Genomic DNA, 24,787 nt, shown 5'->3' with positions numbered 1-24,787 from the left:
CTATTGACACACCAGACAGAGAGGCTGATAGACTGCTTTTGAACAGAGACATGGCATTGATGGAGTATGGCATGATACTAAACAACTGGACCAATGAAGAGCACTTCATGTACTGCTATGTGACAAAAATGATAAATTCCATGTGCCGTGAAATACCATTCTTTCTTTCCCCCCTCTCTTGGCTTTGCTTACTATCTCTCACCTTTTAGTGCATGATAAATGTGGAGACAGACAGTTGTGCGTCACCTCTGTACTGGCGGTTTGTGTGGAATGATTTATTGGGTTCTGATGCCCTCTACCTGAAGTGAAAATAGAACCAATGTGAGGATGTGTCACTCCTCTCTCCCACTCTGTAAACATCTCCACGGGCCATCTCTCACAGTTCTCAGATGGCCCAGGGTACTTTTCAGTCTCACTGTCTCCACTCAAGTTGCCCCGCCAATGGCAAGTATATACAGGGCAAATAGAAAGGAAAATGAATTCTCTGCTAATTTCTTTAAGAATAAAAGCACATAAAAACAGAAATGCAGGCATAAACAAGACGTGTGAACGACATTGGATTAAGCATTATTTTAATTCCAACAGGAAGGTGTCAGCTGCTCTGACGCCTTTGAAAAATATGAACTGCTTGTGCTTTGATAGGATGTACTCACTGCACGAAAAATCCATGTTTGCCATATGAATATGGTAATAAATCCATCAGGGTAAATCACAGAAATCCACACGTTGACACAGCATGTGGCCAATTCTATGTCATGTGATACTTGTTCCCAACTTGTTGTGTTGGTTCTCTCACCCCAGAAGGACAAAGACACGCCTCTAACCCTTTTTTTAAAATTACAATTGAACAAATACTAGAAATTACAGTTGAGTTTATGATGATAACATGTCCTATTAATGATGAATGGTGATTGTGATGTTGATGATGGTGATAGTGATGATGACGATGATGATGACACATGCACAGTAGATCTGTCTCCCCCTTGGCATCTCCTCCTGGGACCAATATGTTGGGTGCTGCAGTGGAGATGGGGGGGAAGGGGGTGTTAGGGGTGTAGGGCAGAGGAGGCTGGTGGGAAGAGCTATAGAACAACGGGCACATTGGAATGGCTGGAATGGAATGGATTCAAACGTGGTTTCCATATGTTTGATGTGTTTGATACCATTCAATTTATTCCATTCTAGCCATTACAATGACCCCATCCTCCTATAGCTCCTCCCACCAGCCTCCTGTGTCTGTCTCTGTCTGTCTCTTTCATTCTCTCTGTCTCTAGTAGGTCTGTCTCTTTCGTTCTCTCTGTCTCTAGTCTGTCTGTCTCTTTCGTTCTCTCTGCCTCTAGTCTGTGTGTCTCTGCATGCTTTGCTTCTACAAACTATATTATTTCCCTTTCATTTAGTTTTGATGACCCTTGAGTAGGCTCTCATCTCCACACTGCTTTATATATGAGTTGTTCCCCCTGGGTGTTACAGGCATGCAGAATACTGAGCCCATTTAGGTTGACAGATTAGTATACATTTAGTTTGACACCACAAGAGAAGGGCTTGTGTTGCCTGCAGTGAGGACTGCTGCATTCTGGGTTGGTTTATTCTGTGTAAAAGATGACCCTGCTAACAGGAAGAGGAAGGTCCAAACCCTGACCCGGCAGGACCTGCCTATGGGTTCAGAACCCATGTCTCTGAAAATATTAGATGAATCATATATATATGGGAGTTTATATACCAAGTAAAGCAGAAATAAGCCCTGGGGAAAGTGCTGCTACTAAATTAGTGGCCACTGAAGGCTGTATTACGGAAGAATGCATAATCAGGCTTCAAGAGCGCCTAATTCAATACTGACCATCTTTGAAAGGAATCTCTCTCTCTCTCTGTGCGTGTGTGGGTGTGTGTGGGTTATTTATTTATCTGTGAGTATGTGAGAATGTACAGTGTGTGCTCATTTCAGGAATAAGTATTTTAACATGAGTTCAATCGCATTTTCAATTGCGTAGATGCAGTAGCTGAAATCTAAACTTAATGTGTGCTGTTTACACGTGATAAATAATTTCTCATCTTTGTGTTGCCATCTATAAAAGTGTAGCGCAGCTGCTCTGAGACAGCTCAGGTCCCTTGGCTGAACCCCTCCTCCCCCTGTTCTTTCCCCCTGGTATGGGCACCGCAGCTGTTCCTGTTGGGGAAACCGGGTGGTTTGGACCACCAGGGCCAGAACTAAGTCTACAGAAATGTGCCAAAAACTACAAGGCCTAAGGCAGCAGGCATGAATATTTACTCAGACTAAAGCGGTGGCCATCTTGTTTAGGTAGTTGTGGGCTGCACCTTCAGAATATGCTACTATAAGTGGTGGAGATACAGCTCCAGACCAGGGCAAGGCATTCCATCTACTGTCCCATGTGTCTATACTAAACATAGATTTGACCAATGCATGCTTTCCAAAATGTAAAGAGATCCAATTTGTACTACATCTTCAGATTAGACATTTATGATACAAAATATAAAAAATGTGTTGCTCCTGCAATAGCCAGTTAAAAGCAGAAAGCCTCTCAGTCCAAGTTCTTGTTCGAAAATAGATGGTGCCATTCATGCAGAGATTACTTTCCAAATCAGTGATTCCTATCTGCAAAATATTGTTGTTTGATTTCGTAACAGTATGACCTGGCTCCCAAATGAGTCTTTAATTGACTCAAACTGGAGCTTCCCGAGGATGTCAAAGCAGAGGGAATGAAAAGCCCTTAGATTCATCATCCAGGACCTGATGCCTTGTTATAGTAATGACTTAACGAGACGGCTAAACAAAGAACATACAGCGGCCAATGTTTCAACGCTTCACTGAATACTGAACAGTCAGGCACAGTGATTGGTCAAATTCAACCCATGGCTTCACTTCACCACAGTTGTTTATTCTGGCAACAAATTAGAATGCTTCATATCACAAGACTATATAGTTTATTTCTACCATGGCAATGTTATACATACACAAAAAATAAACATGAAACGTATGCACGCATGACTGTAAGTCGCTTTGGATAAAAGCGTCTGCTAAATGGCATATTATTTATTTATTTATTATTTAATGTTGAATACTCCTTTCTGATTGGCTTGAATTGCATTCTAGATTGTGGACCTAGTTCATTCTTACATGTTCTATGATTGAGCTGCTTTTGAAAGCAAAAGTCGAATTGGAAACATTATTGCCATTGTTGAATTAGATTTTCATAATAGCAAGCTAGGACTGATGGTTTGGTTAGCTAAACTAGCAAGTCTGTTTGTATGGTTACCAAGGCAACTACTATGGCTACAGTGAGGGAAAAAAGTATTTGATCCCCTGCTGATTTTGTACGTTTGCCCACTGACAAAGAAATGATCAGTCTATAATTTTAATGGTATTATTTATTTGAACAGTGAGAGACAGAATAACAACAAAAAAATCCAGAAAAACGCATGTCAAAAATTTTATAAATTGATTTGCATTTTAATGAGGGAAAAAAGTATTTGACCCCCTCTCAATCAGAAAGATTTCTGGCTCCCAGGTGTCTTTTATACAGGTAACGAGCTGAGATTAGGAGCACACTCTTAAAGGGAGTGCTCCTAATCTCAGCTTGTTACCTGTATAAAAGACACCTGTCCACAGAAGCAATCAATCAATCAGATTCCAAACTCTCCACCATGGCCAAGACCAAAGAGCTCTCCAAGGATGTCAGGGACAAGATTGTAGACCTACACAAGGCTGGAATGGGCTACAAGACCATCGCCAAGCAGCTTGGTGAGAAGGTGACAACAGTTGGTGTGATTATTCGCAAATGGAAGAAACACAAAAGAACTGTCAATCTCCCTCGGCCTAGGGCTCCATGCAAGATCTCACCTCGTGGAGTTGTAATGATCATGAGAATGGTGAGGAATCAGCCCAGAACTACACGGGAGGATCTTGTCAATGATCTCAAGGCAGCTGGGACCATAGTCACCAAGAAAACAATTGGTAACACACTACGCCGTGAAGGACTGAAATCCTGCAGCGCCCGCAAGGTCCCCCTGCTCAAGAAAGCACATATACAGGGCTGTCTGAAGTTTGCCAATGAACATCAGAATGATTCAGAGGAGAACTGGGTGAAAGTGTTGTGGTCAGATGAGACCAAAATCGAGCTCTTTGGCATCAACTCAACTCGCCGTGTTTGGAGGAGGAGGAATGCTGCCTATGACCCCAAGAACACCATCCCCACCGTCAAACATGGAGGTGGAAACATTATGCTTTGGGGGTGTTTTTCTGTTAAGGGGACAGGACAACTTCACCGCATCAAAGGGACGATGGACAGGTCCATCTTGGTTGAGAACCTCCTTCCCTCAGCCAGGACATTGAAAATGGGTCGTGGATGGGTATTCCAGCATGACAATGACCCAAAACACACAGCCAAGGCAACAAAGGAGTGGCTCAAGAAGAAGCACATTAAGGTCCTGGAGTGGCCTAACCAGTCTCCAGACCGTAATCCCATAGAAAATCTGTGGAGGGAGCTGAAGATTCGAGTTGCCAAACGTCAGCCTCGAAACCTTAATGACTTGGAGAAGATCTGCAAAGAGGAGTGGGACAAAATCCCTCCTGAGATGTGTGCAAACCTGGTGGCCAACTACAAGAAACGTCTGACCTCTGTGATTACCAACAAGGGTTTTGCCACCAAGTACTAAGTCATGTTTTGCAGAGGGGTCAAATACTTATTTCCCTCACTAAAATGCAAATCAATTCATAACATTTTTGACATGTGTTTTTCTGGATTTTTGTTGTTGTTATTCTGTCTCTCACTGTTCAAATAAACATACCATTAAAATTATAGACTGATCATTTCTTTGTCAGTGAGCAAACGTACAAAATCAGCAGGGGATCAAATACTTTTTTCCCTCACTGTATCTAGTGGCCTCCTGAGTGGTTCAGTGGTCTAAGGCTGTGCCACTAGAGATCCTGGTTTGAATCCAGGCTCTGTTGTAGCCGGCCGCGTCCAGGGTAGGGGAGGGAATGGCCGGCAGGGATGTAGCTCAATTGGTATTGCATGGCGTTTGCAACGCCAGGGTTGTGGGTTTGATTCCCACAGGGGTATGAAACATAAAAATAAAATAAAATGTATGCACTCACTAACTGTAAGTCGCTCTGGATAAGAGCGTCTGCTAAATGACTAAAAAAATGAAAAATAAATAAATAAAATGTATTAAACTTAATGCTACTTCAGTAGTTGTTGAACACCTTTCTACCTGCAAATGAACACATTTTTAGCGGCCCGTGTTAAATTATAACCATGGTATAAAGGGATAATTACCTCGGGGCTCTATGCGTTCTCTGGAAAAGAATGCAACTCTGTGGAAGGTCAGTTCCACTCCACTAGCGCGTCCGTTCATTATTTTCCAGAGAATGCATAGCCCCTCGTTGATTATCCCTTGCGTACAGTATACTGTATCGTTATGTTGAATTGAGACCCCTGAGTTTGCCTGTGTCCTTTTACTCAAAACATGGGAAAGCACGTGTCATTTCCCACATCCCTGTGTGATGTGAACAGTGACCAAAGAACCCTCTCCTGATCCTATCCCCCCCCCCCTTTCTATTTTCATAACAATATTATGCAGAGTGATTTTTCTTGGGAACTTTAATTGACCTTAGGCAAGGTCCCGGAGTCCCTGGACAAAGCAGCAGTAAGATGAATGCGGCAGAACGCTCGATGGTCCAGTGTGTCGAGGACTCTCAGAGGACTCTACATGCTGAGTCTGTATATCAGAACGCCTCGCCTCGGCCTCACACACACACACACACACACACACACACACACACACACACACACACACACACACACACACACACACACACACACACACACACACACACACACACACACACATGACGGAGCCTGGCATGGTGTCACTGTCACTCTCAACTGGCAGGGCCCCTGGTGCTGCTCTGCTGGGGTACCTGCCTCATCCACTCTGTCTCCTGACGTGAACAAAAAACATGGTGGACATTTCCCTCGCCTTGAAGTTGATGCTGGATAGTGGAAAAATTTAAAAACCTTTATTGTTTACTGCATGAAGTGGTTCCCAGTTCTCGCAGGAGGGAGGATCACCCTTTAGGAGGATCACTGACTGAAATGTAGCTAGCTGTAAATGATAGCAAAACCATCACAGAACAACAACACAGTATGAAATGTAGGGGGAGAATCTCCCTGCCTTCTGCTAGAACGACACAGAGCCTGTGTGACTTAGACCACCTTGTATTCATCCTCCAACAATCATTGAATATCACACCTTTGAAAATACATCGATTAATTAAGAAATCCCGTCTGCGTCATTGTTTTTGGCATTATGAGAGTGTTGTTATTAGTATACCAAACTGTTCCAATAGGATTTCAATCCCATCACCATCGCTATATGTAAACACTGTACGGTGACATTTGGAAAGCCATTAGTTTGATTGAGTAGGAATATGTCGCTCATTCACATTATTTGTTGTCGTTTTTCTCTGCACTTTAGGGCTGTTTCAAGGAAGATGGGATCCTTCCCCCATTTAAAAACAAATAAATGCTTTCCCTCTCCTCATCGATATGCTAGCTGTGCCCAAATCAGATTGTGATTGTTTTGTGTAATCCATCCTTGCTCTGCATGGCCTGTCAAATGAATGAATCATCAGTCATCAGGTATTATGGGAGAAGAGCAGGCCTGTTTAACTGCCCCCCCCCCCCCAATCTATCAGTGTATTGATTCAACCGCGATGAACATGGTCAATGAAGCATAGACAGTACAGTAGATAGACCAGGTTAAAATCACATCTGTCTGAATTCATTTAGGAGCCTCTCTGACAAAAGAGACGTTGTATCAGTAGATCTGACCGTTCTGCTGTCCACCTAGACTAGCTGTGGTGGATGGCCCCTAACCCTGCCCCTCCATCTCACACCCCCACCCCCCAAATCCACAGCGCCACAGAGAAATGTGAAAAGCATGTCATCCCTGAGTTACATCTCCAAATGTAGCTAAGCTCACTGTGGAAGCAGATGCATGGCTTGAAATACATGGCTGTGCTTTCCTACATCACCCTACCAAGGAAAATATAAAATGCTCAGGATTGGTTGTTTTACATGCTTTATATTCTGATCTCGTGCTAGAGCACCAATGGAACAGTTTAATTTCCCAAACAGATTGTAGACATGGTGACAGTATCACCTTGGAATTTTCACATTTGCTGTACTTTTTGATAGCCTGTTTTGATTAAGCTATAAAGCAAAGTTATTGTGCATTACTGTAGGACACAACATCATATTTGAGACCAATGGTGTCTGTATCATCCTGATTTAACCGTATAATGGGAGATTTACTTTGAACAGTAAAGAACTGCACACACTGCACTCCTGCCAACAGAACAGAGACCCTGTAAACACAGACGGCATAAATGTTTACGTTAATCTGCCCTTGTTATAAAATACCAGGCCTCAAATCTAGACATACAGCACATTTGCTAGACAACAATATGTACAACATTTTTCAATATGCTGTCCTTCATGTACCGACAAATAAGTCCAGATGGATATTTTATGATGATGGCAATGTACAACAGCCTTTGTGGAAGAAAATTTAATATTGTCATGATCTACGATTTCTGTCGAAGTCATACTAAATTATGAGATTACTTTTGTATTGGGGTAACCTTGCTGGGCTGTAAATGTGAATGAATGAGACATGAGTCCCCCTAAATGCAACAAAGTCAAACTTTGGGGGGAGGGTCTCTAAATAATGCTAATTTAATCATTGTCCTATTGGTTTAAAATGCCATTTGTACTGCTACAGTGGTAAATATTACAATTAAAGCTTATTCCAAATTAAACGGACACCCCCCACCTCTGTGTTATGTTTTTTATATATATATATCCATGTGGCTGCACAGTCCCATGTCTCAGCACTTTTTCAGGTGTCCCAACTTTTCTTTCTACGAAAAAGGTAATTTTGTCAGCAAGACGCATCAATTAATTCAGGCTACAAGAGTGCAGGCCCAAAGACTATTGCCGAATATCATTACACTTATTGGTGTTTTGTAACAGATGTCTCTTTCCATTCATTAAATGGCACGAGTGCACAGTGCACTGTTTGGATGCTGGAATTATTTTGGAGTGGACGAACATGTGCAGCTAGCCTACTTTTTGAAGTGATTAGTTTGACAATAAGATGAAAACATTATGACTGGCTGTGATCATGGCAAATTAAAACATTTTGGGTACACGTGCAAAATTAAGACCCCCAAATGTCACGGTATAATTCACACTTTGACTAAGATGTTTGTGGGTATACATTTACATTACATTTTAGTCATTTAGCAGACGCTCTTATCCAGAGCGACTTACATATCTTTTTTTATACACTGTATAACGGTGATTGTGATTCCTGTTGACCTCTGTGACCTCTTGATGGCTGCCCTGAGGGATGAACGACAGATGTCTGATCAGGGGATGCATGCTGGTCTTGATTGCACATACTGCATGACGATGCAATTTCCCTCTCCTACACGATCATAAACTGAAGGCACAGGGAGGTTTTCTACTGCAGCACTGTCAAACGTCATCATGGCAGTATGGTCTACAACCTACAGTAGACTGTCAGCTCTCTACAGACTAATAGGAGGAGCCTTGGGTCCCCTTGTTTCTCTGGACCCTATGATAATGGCTAGTGGTTATCACATCATACACTCTTAGAAACAAAGGCGCTATCTAGAACCTAAAAGGGTTCTTCCCCATAGGACCCTTTCCACAGAGGGTTCTACATGGAACCCAAAAGGGTTATACCTGGAACCAAAAAGGGTTCTACCTGAAACCAAAAAGGGCGCTCCCATGGGGACAGCCAAAGAAACCTTTTTTTCTAAGAGTATAGGCCTATTGTACCTGCCCAACAATGTCACAGAGCATCTCTCTTATTTGATGCACTGCTCTGTTCACAGCACCTCCATGATAAGCCACGATAGCAACCTAATCTTGTAACACGGGGTAGCGATGAGCGATCTCGTCAATTAGAAATTCCCACATGAGGATGGGATCCCAAAAGGAACTCTAGCGAATGATTAACCCATTGTGGCCTGCCTGCAGCTCTGTAATTACGCCTTCCCAGAGTTCTCTCCTAATGTGTGTCGGAGGCAGATGCTGAAATCCATCCCTTCCTAATTAATCTCAGCTGACATGGCTCAGAAACAGATATAATGGACCATTTCACAGCTGACGCGCTGGCCTGGGCTCAAGTCATGAATCGACTGATCCACAGTGAAATTGTGACATTTCTTTGCTGATTGCAATTGATATTTGATACTTTCTTTCTAAAGACAGAGAGATGAACAACAAACATGATAGCTAAGTCCTTTGTGTAATTTCTCTGTGTGCGTGGATGCGTGTGCTTGTACACTCTGTATTCACACCTCCTCATTTTGACATAGCAGGCTTTATTGTCACAACGAATCGGGTGGAATGTTAGGAATGTGGTGGAAGGTTAGGAATGTGGCGGAAGGTTAGGAATGTGGTGGAAGGTTAGGAATGTGGTGGAAGGTTAGGAATGTGGTGGAAAGTTAGGAATGTGGTGGAATGTTAGGAATGTGGTGGAATGTTAGGAATGTGGTGGAAGGTTAGGAATGTGGTGGAAGGTTAGGAATGTGGTGGAAGGATAGGAATGTGGTGGAAGGTTAGGAATGTGGTGGAAGGTTAGGAATGTGGTGGAAGGTTAGGAATGTGGTGGAAGGTTAGGAATGTGGTTGGGCCACAGAGTGAATTCTGTGGGTTAGGGTTAGAATAGGAGGGGAGGGGATAGCAAGGTGTGGACCCTAACCCTAACCCCTTTAGTCCTCACTTATGGACAGAAAGCCCTGTCTATGGAGCTCTGCAAGTCACCAGAGGGAAGGGTTTTTAAACAGAACACACTGTGCTCTGTCCCCTCTCTCTAACCCACAAACCCATGCTTTGCCAAACATTAGTAGTCCCTATGGACCTAAAAAGCTTTTAAATTCATATCAAAATATTTATGAATCCAAATACATTTATATTGCTGTAGTGTCTAAGTACTGTACCAACAGTGAATGCTGTAAAAACTATAGAGCCAGATTTGCAGATTGAAGCATAAAAGTCAATTTGGGTAGCACTAGATATGATTAACATGCCATTGGCACGGAGGGTACTTAAAGGCACTGAAAATTGAAAAAATGTGTTCTTCTGCCTAGAGAGGGAACCAGGTTAGATGGTTATGTGCATGTCTGATTCCTATCTTTCATCTCCATATTACAGTCCTCATGTTTCTTTTGTATTTACTTGATGTGATGTATGGCACAGGAAACACACATTCAAGACTTTCAAATTCCACTCGGGACTGTCAACTCTGGACTCTTTTTACGCAGATGAGATTTATGTAGCCACTATTGTTTATTTATAATGGAAGCATTAGGAGTATCCATCAAAGTAAAGAATAACAAACAAAAATGTGTCTGTGTGTGCGTGCGAGTGCATGTTTGTGTGTGTGCGCCTGTGCGTATGTGCATGCGTAAGTGTGAGGGGGGGGTGGGGTGGGGGGGGAGAGTGTAAACGTCATCACAGCCCTCCATCTCTCCGCCCCCCTTCACTCACTCTGACTGCTAGGCACATTCCCTAACGTCTCCTCCATAGCCTGTGAATTAATTAATCTATCAAGTATTCTGTTATTATTGGGCATGTGTATGAACGCTGTAATTCCACAGCCTACAGTATGCCCACAGAGTATAGAACAAAGTATTATGTCCCACCTACTTCTCTACTGCCTTGACCTCGTATTGTGAATGCACATTGGGTATCTCCATGGTTATCCCCACATGCAGCTCCAGTCCCAGTCTCACTCCTCTGAATCTGAAAGAGACAGAGATGGAGAGGGGGGAGGAGGACAGGAGAAGAGGGGGAGGAGGACAGGAGGAGGTGGGGTACTCACTCATGTGGCTGATGCTTCTGAGGTTTTTTTAGTTCTTAAATGCAGCTATGTGTGCTGGAAAGCCTATGCTCACTGAATTTTAAAATACCTCCAGCACCATTGTTTTTTTCCTCCTGTGTGTACCGAATACAAGCTGTCAGCAGCTGTTTCCATGGCAATATCTATCTGTGAGAGGAATTCATTAACCGTTTCTTGCAAGAATACAGTTAGGCGGACAGTAGGCAGGGACGCTTCTATTTACAGAAGCTTTCTCACATTTGATACATTCTAGTAAATCCATACATGCTTAATTTTTGGACATGACACATATTGCTGACTTCCATTGTTTTCATCCATTTACGTTATATTAGCATATACATGCCTTGATGAACTTGTTCAAATTCAAGCTTGAGCTGGAAAGAGAGCCTGTTAGGTGTCTTGAGTCTAAATGTGATGGAAAGAAAATCTATTAGAATTGTCTTTATTTAACATGGCTGATCCATCCCTTGTGAAATGTGCATCAAGACCAACAGTGTGTTAAACATGCCAGCTGTGAACAGAGGGTTAAGAGGATGTCCAGATGTAGCTCATTGCCCCTTTAAGTCAGGTTCACATCACAGTTAGAGCTCAGCATGTATACTAAACAAAGGGCTGGCTGAAATTCAGCTTATCAATGAGAGAGAAAGGAGAGAGACTGAGAGAGAGAGAGGAGAGAGACAGAGAGAGAGAGAGAGAGAGAGAGAGAGAGAGAGAGAGAGAGAGAGAGAGAGAGAGAGAGAGAGAGAGAGAGAGAGAGAGAGAGAGAGAGAGAGAGAAAAGGAGCGAGACTGAGCGAGAGAGAGAGACAGAGAGAGAGAGAGAGGGAGAGAGAGAGAGAAAGAGAGAGAGAGAGAGAGATAGAGAGAGAGATGGAGAGAGACACAGAGAGAGAGGAGAGAGACTGAGAGAGAGGAGAGAGAGAGAGAGAGAGAGAGAGAGAGAGAGAGAGAGAGAGAGAGAGAGAGAGAGAGAGAGAGAGAGAGAGAGAGAGAGAGAGATGGAGAGAGACACAGAGAGAGAGGAGAGAGACTGAGAGAGAGAGAGGAGAGAGAGAGAGAGAGAGAGAGAGAGAGAGAGAGAGAGAGAGAGAGAGAGAGAGAGAGAGAGAGAGAGAGAGAGAGAGAGAGAGATGGAGAGAGAGAGAGAGAGAGAGATGGAGAGAGACAGAGAGAGAGAGAGAGAGAGAGCGAGAGAGAGAGAGAAAGACTGAGAGAGAGGAGAGAGACTGAGAGAGAGGAGAGAGAGAGAGAGAGAGAGAGAGAGAGAGAGAGAGAGAGAGAGAGAGAGAGAGAGAGAGAGAGAGGGAGAGAGAGAGAGAGAGAGTGGAGAGAGACTGAGAGAGAGAGAGAGAGAGAGAGAGAGAGAGAGAGAGAGAGAGAGAGAGAGAGAGGGAGAGAAAAATATGTCCACAGAAATCACAGGCACCCACGCAGATAGGTATGTACCCACAAACACACACACAAACACACACACACACACACACACACACAAACACACACACACACACACACACACACACAAACACACCTGCCACTTCACTGATGATTGTGCAGCAGTCTCCTGCCTGTTCATCTGGCTCAATAGCCAGTCAGGTGTGTATGTGTGTGTGTGTGTACACATGAGATTTTGCACTTGCGCCTGTGTGCACGTGTGTGAAGTAACTTAACATTACTTGACTTAGTGCTTGTACCATTGTGCAAAAAAATATGCCCCATCGACACAATGTTGACTTCTCTAAATATGGTTCAATAATGATGGGCCATTGCAAAGATTGACCCTCTATTTTCCTTTTACAAACACTTAATTATTCATGTGTTTTGAATTAATGGGTGTCATGTCTGTATAACGAAAGGTTAATAAATTGTGAGGGAAGGGGGTTGAGTAAAGGGAAGACCCCACAGACATGCCATTCTGCACGTTTGCATTGTCTTACTCATTCTCTGTCACTAACAAGAATCAAGTGTTAGGCTGTCCCAGCTCATTTCTTGAGTAGGTCACATGTCACGTGACGATGTGGGATGTGCAGTGTCCTGGCACAGAGGACAGCTGAGTGTTTGAGGCCAGGTAGTGAGCTGCTTGGAGGGAGCTGGGCCTGTGGGTCAGGCAGGTATGGGGAAGTACAGGTAGACAAAATGGTGTCTGGAGGAGGCTGGGCTTGTATGGGGGTTATTGATTACATCACAATAATAACATTCAGGGTTCTCCCCAGAATTTGTTAACAAGGTGGTGTTGCTGAGTACGGCCGGGGGGGACGCACAGTGAGATTTTAGCGGTTTTGAACACCTGTAACTACCATTTCCTGCAATTTGGAGCAAAAAATTGCCTTATATGATAACAAGTAAAGTAAAAAAAAAAAAAAAAACATTGATGTAGGTAAGAGTGAGTAGTGACAGCGTCAGCACATACTGTAGGTCTTCTATGTGCCTGACATATACTGTATGTTTCTTCAGTGACAACGTTGCAATTTATTGGCCTCATTGCTTTTCCAGTGTTTCTAAGGACGAAATGTTACACATTCAAAATAAAATATTAAATATAAAATATCATTTTTAATGACTGCATGTTTTTTGTGCTCCCATTTGGAGCCTATTGAAATTAGTGAGATAGCGTGGCAGTTTAATAAATTAATGAGTTAGATAGCATGGTAGTTGAACAAATGAATTAGATAGCATTGTAACGATCCCGGCAGTCTGAGTCGGGTCCTGTCTGGTGACTAGTTTTTCTGTTCGTGATCTCCAGTTTCCCGAGGGTTCGGGAACGCTCCGGGGAGCTCTCTTGATTTCCGCACCTGCATCCCATCAGCAATCTGCACACCTGGTCCTGATCATCACCCTTCTTAGGCTCTGGCCTAACATCCATTCCCTGCCGGATCGTTAGCCATGAACAGTAGGTTTACCAGAGTATCAGTCTTAGAGCCTAGCGTTAGTTTTGTTGTTTTTGCACCTTGTTGGTTTGTTGCTTACTTACCCCCGTTTTGTTCCATCTGCAGTCACCCGTCCGGAACCTTCATCCAACCTCTGCCTGGTGGTCGGCGGCTGCCGACCCAGGATGGGATCAACCACTGCACCCCCAACAACTAATCAACGCCGCCCGCTCTGTTCCCTGGATTATTCAGCATCACTCTTGAATTTGTAATAAACACTCACCTTCGTTTCAACTTACCTTGTCCTGGTCTGCTTCTGGGTTCTGGCTTAGCAACTCGTGACAGAACGATCCGGCCAGTAATGAACCCAGCGGACCTGGACTCTGTTCGCCATGCCATTACCCATCAGGAGAAGATGTTGGGCCATCATAGCACGGTACTACAGGAGATCGCGTTGTCAGTTCGGAACCTTTCTACCGGTCTGACGGAGGTCCAGAACCAACGCAAGTTTCCGGTGGAGGATCCACTACCGGTTTCACCCATCTCGCCTGCCGCTTCTGGAGCTGTGTCCTTCCGTGAGCCCAAGGTTCCGACGCCGGATAAATATGAGGGGGAGCTGGGAAGATGCCGTTCCTTCCTTATGCAGTGTGGATTAGTGTTCGATCTACAGCCCTACTCTTATGCCACAGACAAGGCTAGGATAGCCTTTGTGATTGCGTTGCTGCGTGGTCGAGCGCTGGAGTGGGCTTCAGCCGTTTGGGAACGACAAGACCCCTGCATGGCTTCATACCAGGGGTTCACGGCCGAGATGAGGAAGCTCTTCGACCATTCCGTCCGAGGGAGGGACGCAGCTAGGCGCCTGTTTCGCTTCACCAAGGAACTCGCAGCGTGGCCGACTTCGTGATCGAGTTCAAGACGTTGGCTGTGGAGAGTGGGTGGAACGAGGAGTCTCTGCAAGCGGCCTTTTACCAGGGTCTGTCGGAGCAGCTCAAGGATGAGTTGATCTCCTATCCGGAGCCTAGTGACCTGGACAGCTTGGTAGCCTTGTCTATTCGGGTGGATAATCGAGTCCGAGAGCGAAGGAGGGAGAAGCAATGGGGTCCGTCCAATCGATCAGCTTCTCAGTTCCCAGTCGGGTCGGGTGGTGGACCAGAACACGTCGATCATTCTCCACCACAAAGGATTAGTGGAGAGGTCCTCTCTCCCGATTCTGAACCCATGCAAGTGGGGGCGGCACGGGTTAACCAAGGAGGAGCGTCAACATAGACGTAAGACCAACTGCTGCCTCTACTGTGGTAGCTCGGGACATTACATCTCCACTTGTTCCCGGCGGTCGTCAAACTGCCCGGCTCGCTAAAGTTGGGAGGACTTTTAGCGAGCCAGTTTCAACCTCTCAGTACCTCTGTCAGACCCCGCTTCCCGGCTACCCTTGTGAACAGGAATCAGAGCTTAGCGATTAACGCTTTTATCGATTCAGGTGCCGATGGAAGCTTTCTTGATGCCGAGTTGGTGGAACAGCTGGGGCTTTCCAAGGAGCAATTGCCGGAAGCCATTGAAGCGACCACTCTGAACGGCAGTAGTCTGGCACGTATCACGATGAGGACTGAACCGGTTAAGATGCGGTTGTCGGGGAATCATTCTGAGATGATTTCATTCTTCATTCTGCCGTCTTCCCATGTTCCTCTGGTCCTTGGATACCCCTGGCTGAAGGAACACAATCCCACGTTCGATTGGGTGACGGGCAAGGTAACGAAGTTGGAGCCTTGATTGTCATGCTAACTGTCTCAAGACTGCCTGCCCCCATTCGGTTCCCAGTCAGGTGATTGAGGCTAAACCCCCAGATTTGTCCCTGGTTCCCGAGACATATCACGATTTGGGGGAAGTTTTCAGTAAGCAGAAGGCTCTGTCACTCCCTCCCCACCGACCATATGATTGTGCCATCAACCTGTTCCCTGGAGCTGTCTACCCCAAGGGAAGGTTATACAGTATCTCCCGACCTGAACGTGAGGCTTTGGAGACCTACATCAAGGAGTCCCTAGCTGCTGGTCTCGTTCGTCCCTCGTCATCACCCCTGGGGGCAGGATTCTTCTTTGTGGGTAAGAAGGATGGCTCTCTTCGACCGTGTATTGATTATCGGGGGTTGAATGACATCACGGTCAAGAACAAGTATCCCCTGCCCTTGATGAGTTCTGCCTTCGACTCCTTACAGGGTGCTACGGTGTGCACCAAGCTAGACCTACGCAATGCGTATCACATGGTCCGGATCAGAGAGGGGGACGAGTGGTTGACGGGTTTCAATACACCGATGGGTCACTCGGTATCAGGTGATGCCGTTTGGACTGACCAATGCTCCAGCGGTATTCCAGAGTATGGTGAACGACGTCCTGAGAGATATGATCGGTCTCTTTGTGTTTGTTTACCTGGATGACATTCTGATCTTCTCGAAGGAACCTTCCGACCACGTCCAGCATGTCCGGCAGGTTCTGCAGCGATTGTTGGAGAATCGCCTGTTCGTGAAGGCCGAGAAGTGCGAGTTTCACGCCCACACGACATCCTTTCTCGGGTACATCATCTCCAGGGGAGAGATTAGGATGGACCAGGAGAAGGTTAGAGCGGTTCTGGAATGGGCCCAGCCCGGTACGAGATTGCAGCTCCAGAGATTTTTGGGGTTTGCGAATTTCTACCGCAGATTCATCCGGGATTACAGCCGTGTGGCCGCTCCGTTAACTGCCTTGACTTCCAGTATCAGGACCTTCAAGTGGAATCCGGAGGCGGATCGAGCGTTTCTGGATTTGAAGAGGCGATTCACCAACGCACCGATTCTCTCTCAACCGGACACGGCCCGTCAGTTCGTCGTTGAAGTGGACGCGTCTGATGTGGGAGTTGGCGCCATCCTGTCGCAGCGATGCTCCACGGACAGTAAACTCCATCCCTGCGCCTACTACTCTCGTCGCCTTTCGCCTGCGGAGAGGAATTACGATGTGGGTAACCGGGAGCTTCTCGCGGTGAAACTTGCCTTGGAGGAGTGGCGCCACTGGTTGGAGGGGCGGAGCAACCGTTTATTGTCTGGACTGACCACAAGAATCTTGCTTACGTGCAATCGGCTAAACGTCTCAACTCCCGTCAGGCCAGGTGGGCGTTGTTTTTCGGACGATTCAAGTTTTCCCTGACGTTCCGACCTGGATCTAAGAACGGCAAGGCGGACGCCTTGTCCCGGATGTTCTCCAAGACGGAGGAGAGTGGGTCCAAGACCGAGACAATTCTCCCCCGGAACTGCGTCGTGGGAGCAGTTATGTGGAAGATTGAGGAGGAGGTGCTGGCGGCCCTTCGGACTCAGCCCGGTCCCGGTAACGGTCCACCCGGTCGGTTGTTTGTGCCTGAGTCGGTTCGTCCTGCTGTCCTCAAATGGTCCCACGCCAGCAAGATGGCTTGTCACCCTGGCGTGGCTCGGACAATGGCGTTTCTTCGCAGACGTTTTTGGTGGCCTGCCATGGCCGAGGATACTCGGGGTTTTGTTGCTGCCTGTCCAGTGTGTGCGCAGAATAAGAGTACCAATCGGCCCAGCTCTGGACTACTTCACCCCCTTCCTATTCCCCGGCGACCATGGTCGCATCTGGCCCTGGACTTCGTCACTGGGTTGCCCGCTTCTGAGGGGAACACGGTCGTTCTGACTATCGTGGACAGATTCAGCAAGTTCGCCCACTTTGTGCCAATTGCCAAGCTTCCCTCTGCCTCGGAGACGTCCGAGATCCTGGTTAGGGAGGTTTTCAGGGTCCACGGTTTGCCCAGTGATATCGTTTCCGACCGTGGCCCTCAGTTTACCTCTGCTGTCTGGAAGTCCTTCTGTTTGGCCATTGGAGCTACAGTCAGTCTCACATCGGGTTTTCACCCCCAATCCAATGGTCAGGCGGAGAGAGCCAACCAGAAGATGGAATCCACGCTACGCTGCCTGGTCTCTTCCAACCCCACCTCCTGGGTCTCTCAGTTGCCTTGGGTTGAGTATGCCCACAATACTCTCCCTACATCTGCCACTGGGATGTCTCCCTTCCAGTGCCTGTATGGCTACCAACCTCCCCTGTTCCCTTCTCAGGAGAAGGAGCTCTCAGTGCCTTCTGTTCAGGCCCATATTCGTCGTTGCCACCGGACCTGGCATCGGGCCAGAAAGGCACTCCTTAGAGTTTCGGACCGGTATCAGCTCCAGGCGAATCGTCGCCGGATCCCCGCTCCCACCTATTCCATCGGAGATAGGGTCTGGTTGGCCACACGGGATCTTCCGTTACGGACTGAGTCTAGGAAGTTGTTACCGAAGTTCATTGGTCCGTTTGTGGTGGAGAAGGTGATCAATCCGGTGGCAGTTCGACTCAAACTCCCGAGGACGCTCAGAGTCCATCCCACCTTTCATGTCTCCTGCCTCAAGCCTGTTTTCCTCAGTCCTCTGTTGCCTCCTCCGCCTCCTCCTCCTCCTCCTCGGATGATCGGAGGTGGTCCTGCCTACACGGTGCGTCGCATCATGGATTCCAGACGGCGGGGCCGGGGTTTCCAGTATCTCGTGGACTGGGAGGGGTATGGTCCTGAAGAGAGGAGTTGGATTCCGCGGCGACAGGTCCTAGATGCTGACCTCATCAGTGACTTCTACCGCCTCCATCCTGGCGCTCCGGGGAGTCCGCCCGGTGGCGTTCGTCGGAGGGGGGTACTGTAACGATCCCGGCAGTCTGAGTCGGGTCCTGTCTGGTGACTAGTTTTTCTGTTCGTGATCTCCAGTTTCCCGAGGGTTCGGGGAACGCTCCGGGGAGCTCTCTTGATTTCCGCACCTGCATCCCATCAGCAATCTGCACACCTGGTCCTGATCATCACCCTTCTTAGGCTCTGGCCTAACATCCATTCCCTGCCGGATGCGTTAGCCATGAACAGTAGGTTTACCAGAGTATCAGTCTTAGAGCCTAGCGTTAGTTTTGTTGTTTTTGCACCTTGTTGGTTTGTTGCTTACTTACCCCCGTTTTGTTCCATCTGCAGTCACCCGTCCGGAACCTTCATCCAACCTCTGCCTGGTGGTCGGCGGCTGCCGACCCAGGATGGGATCAACCACTGCACCCCCAACAACTAATCAACGCCGCCCGCTCTGTTCCCTGGATTATTCAGCATCACTCTTGAATTTGTAATAAACACTCACCTTCGTTTCAACTTACCTTGTCCTGGTCTGCTTCTGGGTTCTGGCTTAGCAACTCGTGACAAGCATGGTAGTTGAATAAGTTAATGAGTTAGATAGCATGGTAGTTCAACAAACTAATGAGTGAGATAGCATGGTAGTTGAACAAACTAATGAGTGAGATAGCATGGTAGTTGAACAAACTAATGAGTGAGATAGCATGGTAGTTGAACAAACTAATGAGTTAGATAGCATGGTAGTTTAAGAAACTAATGCGGTGAGATCTGAAGGCCTCATAACGCATGATTGGCTGCACCCAGCATTTTTATTTGTTGTTCTCCCTGACGATTTCGTTCATTACCCTTTCTGTTCATGCTTTGTCAAGACTTGCTCATCCATTTGGTTCAGATCTACTGTATTTTTGTTCATCTGCCCCTTAACTCTCTCTCTCTCTCTGACCAACATTAGCCTAACATAATGGCAGTAACAACGTACTGATTATAACTATATGTAATCCAATGATGTGGCCTAAATGGCTGTGTTATATGTCTGTCAACACAGCTTTTAATGGCAGTTGTGGATCTACATGGATGGGAACCCCCAGACGAGTGAGATTGTTTGCCTCAGTAAGACTTTTCACAGTACTGTACATGATGCTTGACGCCCAAGTAGCATCTCATAGCATGTATTAAATAACATTGTTATAATACACTATGGAAATGTCATGTTATTATTCAGATTCAGTCCTCAAAAGGCAATACATTTTGCAGCAGTCAAAGTACATACAGACAAGATCAAGTCTAAAGTAATTTTCTCTGTATCATGTTGCTTCAGTTCCTCTTTATTCGCACTATACATTTTGCCGTACCATAGCATTTATAGCACTCAAACAAATGACCTGATTCTAAACCTCTTCAAAGCAAGTTTTAAGGTTACAGTTACAATGAACTCCCCTTTAGAGCAGAACCCTATGGGGGGATTCAGCTGGCTGTGGCTGTCATAGGGTTGGCCTACAGTACAACACATCGTTTATTACTGGCCTTTACGATTTCTGTTCTGTCTAAATATAGTGAACTGAACCCCTCATGCCCCATCAGGCCTTGCAACAGGGACCAGGGAGAGACTAGCAGGGTCAGTGAGTGCATGTGGAAACTCATCAGTGAGATAATACCCTGAGCAGAAAGCCCAGAGCATTCATTAATTATACAACCATTGATTTTCACATTACTTTCTTTCTTCCGCCCAGGCGCTAGTTGTCAGGTGTGACTTGAGAAAAAGCAGTGTTTTTCAATCCCTGTTGCTCCATAGAGGTCTAATGGAACTATCTGTTCCCTATGGAGGAGAGAAAACATGAAGACAAATGATGGTCTAGCCCTGGAGAGATGGACTTGAGCTCTTCACCCAACAATGTCACCCTCCCTATCCCTTTATCGGGCCAATGTGGCCCTCCCAAAACAGATGTGTCACAGGAATCATTGAGTGGCTTGAAAGAGAACATTAACAAAAGTTTATCTGTGCTGTTTGTGGGAAAGAGAAGAAAATTATAGCTTTTTAACAAATCAAAGACAGTCTGTAGAAATGTCCCCTATTCTTTATCAAGCATGACCAAGGGACCTCTCTGTAAGGAATGAGATGGAGTAGCATGTAGATGTTGCTTAGTTTAAAGGCCCAGTGCAGTAAAAAAATCAGTTTTGCCTGTGTTTTGTATCATACTGTACAACAGCTGATGAAACTAACAATACAGTGTGACAAAATGTGATCAGTGTTAATTCCTCATACAGTGAGGGAAGAAAGTATTTGATCCCCTGCTGATTTTGTATGTTTGCCCACTGACAAAGAAATGATCAGTCTATAATTTTAATGGTAGGTTTATTTGAAAAGTGAGAGACAGAATGACAACAAAAAAATCCAGAAAAACGCATGTCAAAAATTTTATAAATTGATTTGCATTTTAATGAGGGAAAAAAGTATTTGACCCCCTCTCAATCAGAAAGATTTCTGGCTCCCAGGTGTCTTTTATACAGGTAACGAGCTGAGATTAGAAGCACACTCTAATCTCAGTTTGTTACCTGAATAAAAGACACCTGTCCACAGAAGCAATCAATCAATCAGATTCCAAACTCTCCACCATGGCCAAGACCAAAGAGCTCTCCAAGGATGTCAGGGACAAGATTGTAGAACTACACAAGGCTGGAATGGGCTACAAGACCATTGCCAAGCAGCTTGGTGAGAAGGTGACAACAGTTGGTGCAATTATTCTCAAATGGAAGAAACACAAAATAACTGTCAATCTCCCTCGGCCTGGGGCTCCATGCAAGATCTCACTTCGTGGAGTTGCAATGATCATGAGAACAGTGAGGAATCAGCCCAGAACTACACGGGAGGATCTTGTCAATGATCTCAAGGCAGCTGGGACCATAGTCACCAAGTAAATAATTGGTAACACACTACGCCGTGAAGGACTGATTGTTATTCTGTCTCTCACTTTTGAAATAAACCTACCATTAAAATTATAGACTGATCATGTCTTTGTCAGTGGGCAACCGTACAAAATCAGCAGGGGATCAAATACTTTTTTCCCTCACTGTAGTTGCTGGTTGAAAATACAATTTAATTTACACAGGACCTTCTAATCAGCGGGTTTTGCATGGGTGGTGTTTTGGCTTGCCTGGTGACATATCACCAGGTGGTATAAGTTAATAGACCAATAACAAAGAGATAACAGCTAGTTTTCAGGTTACATATACCTCCCATTATTCCCCTCCAATTAGGTCCCTCACTGAGACCACTGCCAGACAGTCCTAGCAAAATTCTTAATGAGAAATTGTTTTTACTAGAATAACCATTTTTCTTGCTATTTGACCATTTTAATGGAGAACTGTTACAGTAAGGTACAAATTGTTACCCAGAAATTATTTGATATTGAGATGAAAACGGCTGCATTGGTCCTTTTAAAAAATGATGGAAGAAATCTATTCCCTATTATTTACAATGAAAAAGATGAACGTTGGAATGCAATATGGATGACACAGGCTAGAAAACAGATCAAAGTTCATGGGAAGCCGTCCCCTTCGGCCTTCTTGCTTCTTCCTTCCTGATTAGGTGTTCCTGTATTTATTTCCAGGGATTCTTGGCTGCGCTTAGACGTCGCTGTCCATTATCTTGTGGCGCTGAACTTCGGGATTCACATGATGGCGCTGTCCATGGTGCTGAATCACCGATCGCCGCTATATACTGTTTGTTTAGCACCATCGGACCTTTTTGTCTTGTGACAAAGTCACCACCGCTAATCCAACGGAAACATTGTAATTTAATAGTTTATAGATGAACACACCACAGTAAAGGAGATGTTGAGAGAGAAGTGCAACGTGGTTTTATGTATGTCATTATGCCCAGGCTATATGTTAAGTGCAATTAGCAAAACACGTTAATTCCTCTCTCCACAGGGTGGTAAAGCAGAAACCCGCACATAGTCTACCTACAGTAGTTAGCTGATTCCAAAGCTTCAATATTTATCAAGATGTTGTTTTTGTTTTGTTTTGGTGTGATTTGAACGTTTGGATGAGATGAATAACAAGTTAAAAAGAGCAAGCGAGTGTCTGGAAGGCCGCAATGCATTAAGAATGTGATACTATTTATATCGAGGTAGCGGTGACCCAGTAACTCACATGCCTTATGCAACATGTGAGAGAAGGTGAAAAAGAGCAGAGGGCATACATATCTGGAGGCTTGGATGGCCCTACCACAGAAGCCAATAAGAGCCAGGTGCTGTGGTCAGGTGAACCTGGAGTCCAGGTTTCCAGCGTGCATGGATGGGCTTGCGGGAAAAGACAAGTGTACAGAGGCGTTGATTTTGTGTCCCCCATAGATGTTGCCAAGGGAGATCCGTCTGCCACATTGTGTGAGATGCTCTTTCGCGCTTTCTACATACTAGTGCTCCAGCTAAGCTGACCCTCGACCTTCCTCTGCCACAACACACAACCCAGCCTGCTGAAGACATGTTAAAGGTTGTCTGAAGGACATAAAAGGGAAATCAATTGAAGTGAAATTTAAATCGTTATTTTCCACATTTTAATATTTTTTGTTTGTTTTTTAATGAATATAGCCTACTATATGCCAACCCTAACCATATACCAGCACATACAGTAGTAAGAAACTCATAGGCCTAAATGTTATAAAATACTTATTGAAAATGTTTGACATAAACATGTTTGAGATTCACCAACCAAAATGTGTGATGTTTACAAAGTAAATGTGTGTTGCCAACAATGCATTGCAGTGTTGCAGTTCCAAACAGCATGCTTGGCTTTGTTCATTGGGTCAGGAAAAATAAGTATGTTGGCTTCTTTCTCTCTCTCTCTCTCTCTCTCGCTCTCTCTCTCTCTCTCTCTCTCTCTCTCTCTCTCTCTCTCTCTCTCTCTCTCTCTCTCTCTCTCTCTCTCTCTCTCTCTCTCTCTCTCTCTCTCTCTCTCTCTCTCTCTCTCTCTCTCTCTCTCTCTCTCTCTCTCTCTTTCTTTCTCTCTCTGTCTCTCTCTTTCTCAATTTCAATTCAATTCTCTCTCAATTTTCTCTCTCTCTCTCCCTTTTTTCTTCAAGAGTGCCTCTTAAGTTTATATTTTTACAATCATACAGGGAAATGAATGAATTAAAAAATATATACATATTCAACATCTTGTGCTCTTCAAGACTGTATATTTGAATTTAAATGTTCATGCAACAAATATAATTAACTTTTAAAATGTAAATACAGAGGCTGAAATTAAAAGTTAATTAAATGTTTCCAGGTGTATTGCCATGGATTAAGGTGGCCTAAGTGTATAAAGCAGGGATGCCCAACCATCTTCCTGGAGATCTACGGTCCTGTGGGTTTTCAGTCCAACCCTAATTTAACACACCTGATTCTACTTATTAGCTGCTCAACAAGACCTTAACTAGCTGAATCAGATACGCTAAATTAGGGTTGGACTGAAAACCTACAGGACAGTAGATCTCCAGGAAGAGGGTTGGGCAGCCCTGGTATAAAGGTTTTCTGCTAATTAAGATCAGCGTCAGCTATTGACACATCTGACAATGAGCAGTCCACCACAGGCGGCTGCTGAGGGGAGAACGGCTCATAATCATTCCTGGAACGGAGCAAATGGAATGGCATCAAACACCTGGAAACCATGTTTTTGATGTATTTAATACCCTTCCACCAATTCCACTCCAGTCATTAACACGAGCCCGTCCTCCCCAATTAAGGTGTCACCAACCTCCTGTGCTGTCCACTGATATTGATTAGCTGTTTTAATACTTTTTTTGTGCAAATGTGTACTTTATCATCAACAATCAAGTTGATGATGCAGAGAAAGCCCAAATAGTTGCTGGTTTGACCTCAATATCAATCAACCCAGCAGCACTGACAGAGTGGCTCTCTAGCACAGAGGTTCAATACAAACTCTTGTCCTACTTGGTGAGAACATAAGTTACAGTAAGTTTGTTCTATTATTTTTGTTATATTTCAAAGCTTTCCTCAAGATTGTATTACATGATGTTACTGTCATGATGATGATGATGATAATAATGAGGTGAGGTGAGGTGGGGTGATTCAAACTGTTGTTAGCCATAACAGGGGAGGGCAACTAAGTTCATTATTGTGCAGTCAGAAAACAAGCTTGTCTCTGTTATAACACTGACAAAACACTAGAGTGTGGTGAGGTTTGAAAACAAGCTGAAAATAAGGTGAATCAAACTGTAGCCATAGCAGTGACTTCAGTCCTCTCTAAAATGTAGGGGAGGCCAAATAAGTGAATAACTGCGCAGTGGGAAAACAAGTTTGTCTC

The sequence above is a fragment of the Coregonus clupeaformis genome, chromosome 27 (assembly GCF_020615455.1).
Source record: "Coregonus clupeaformis isolate EN_2021a chromosome 27, ASM2061545v1, whole genome shotgun sequence".
NCBI lineage: Eukaryota > Metazoa > Chordata > Actinopteri > Salmoniformes > Salmonidae > Coregonus > Coregonus clupeaformis.
This window is presented reverse-complemented; position numbering follows the sequence as displayed.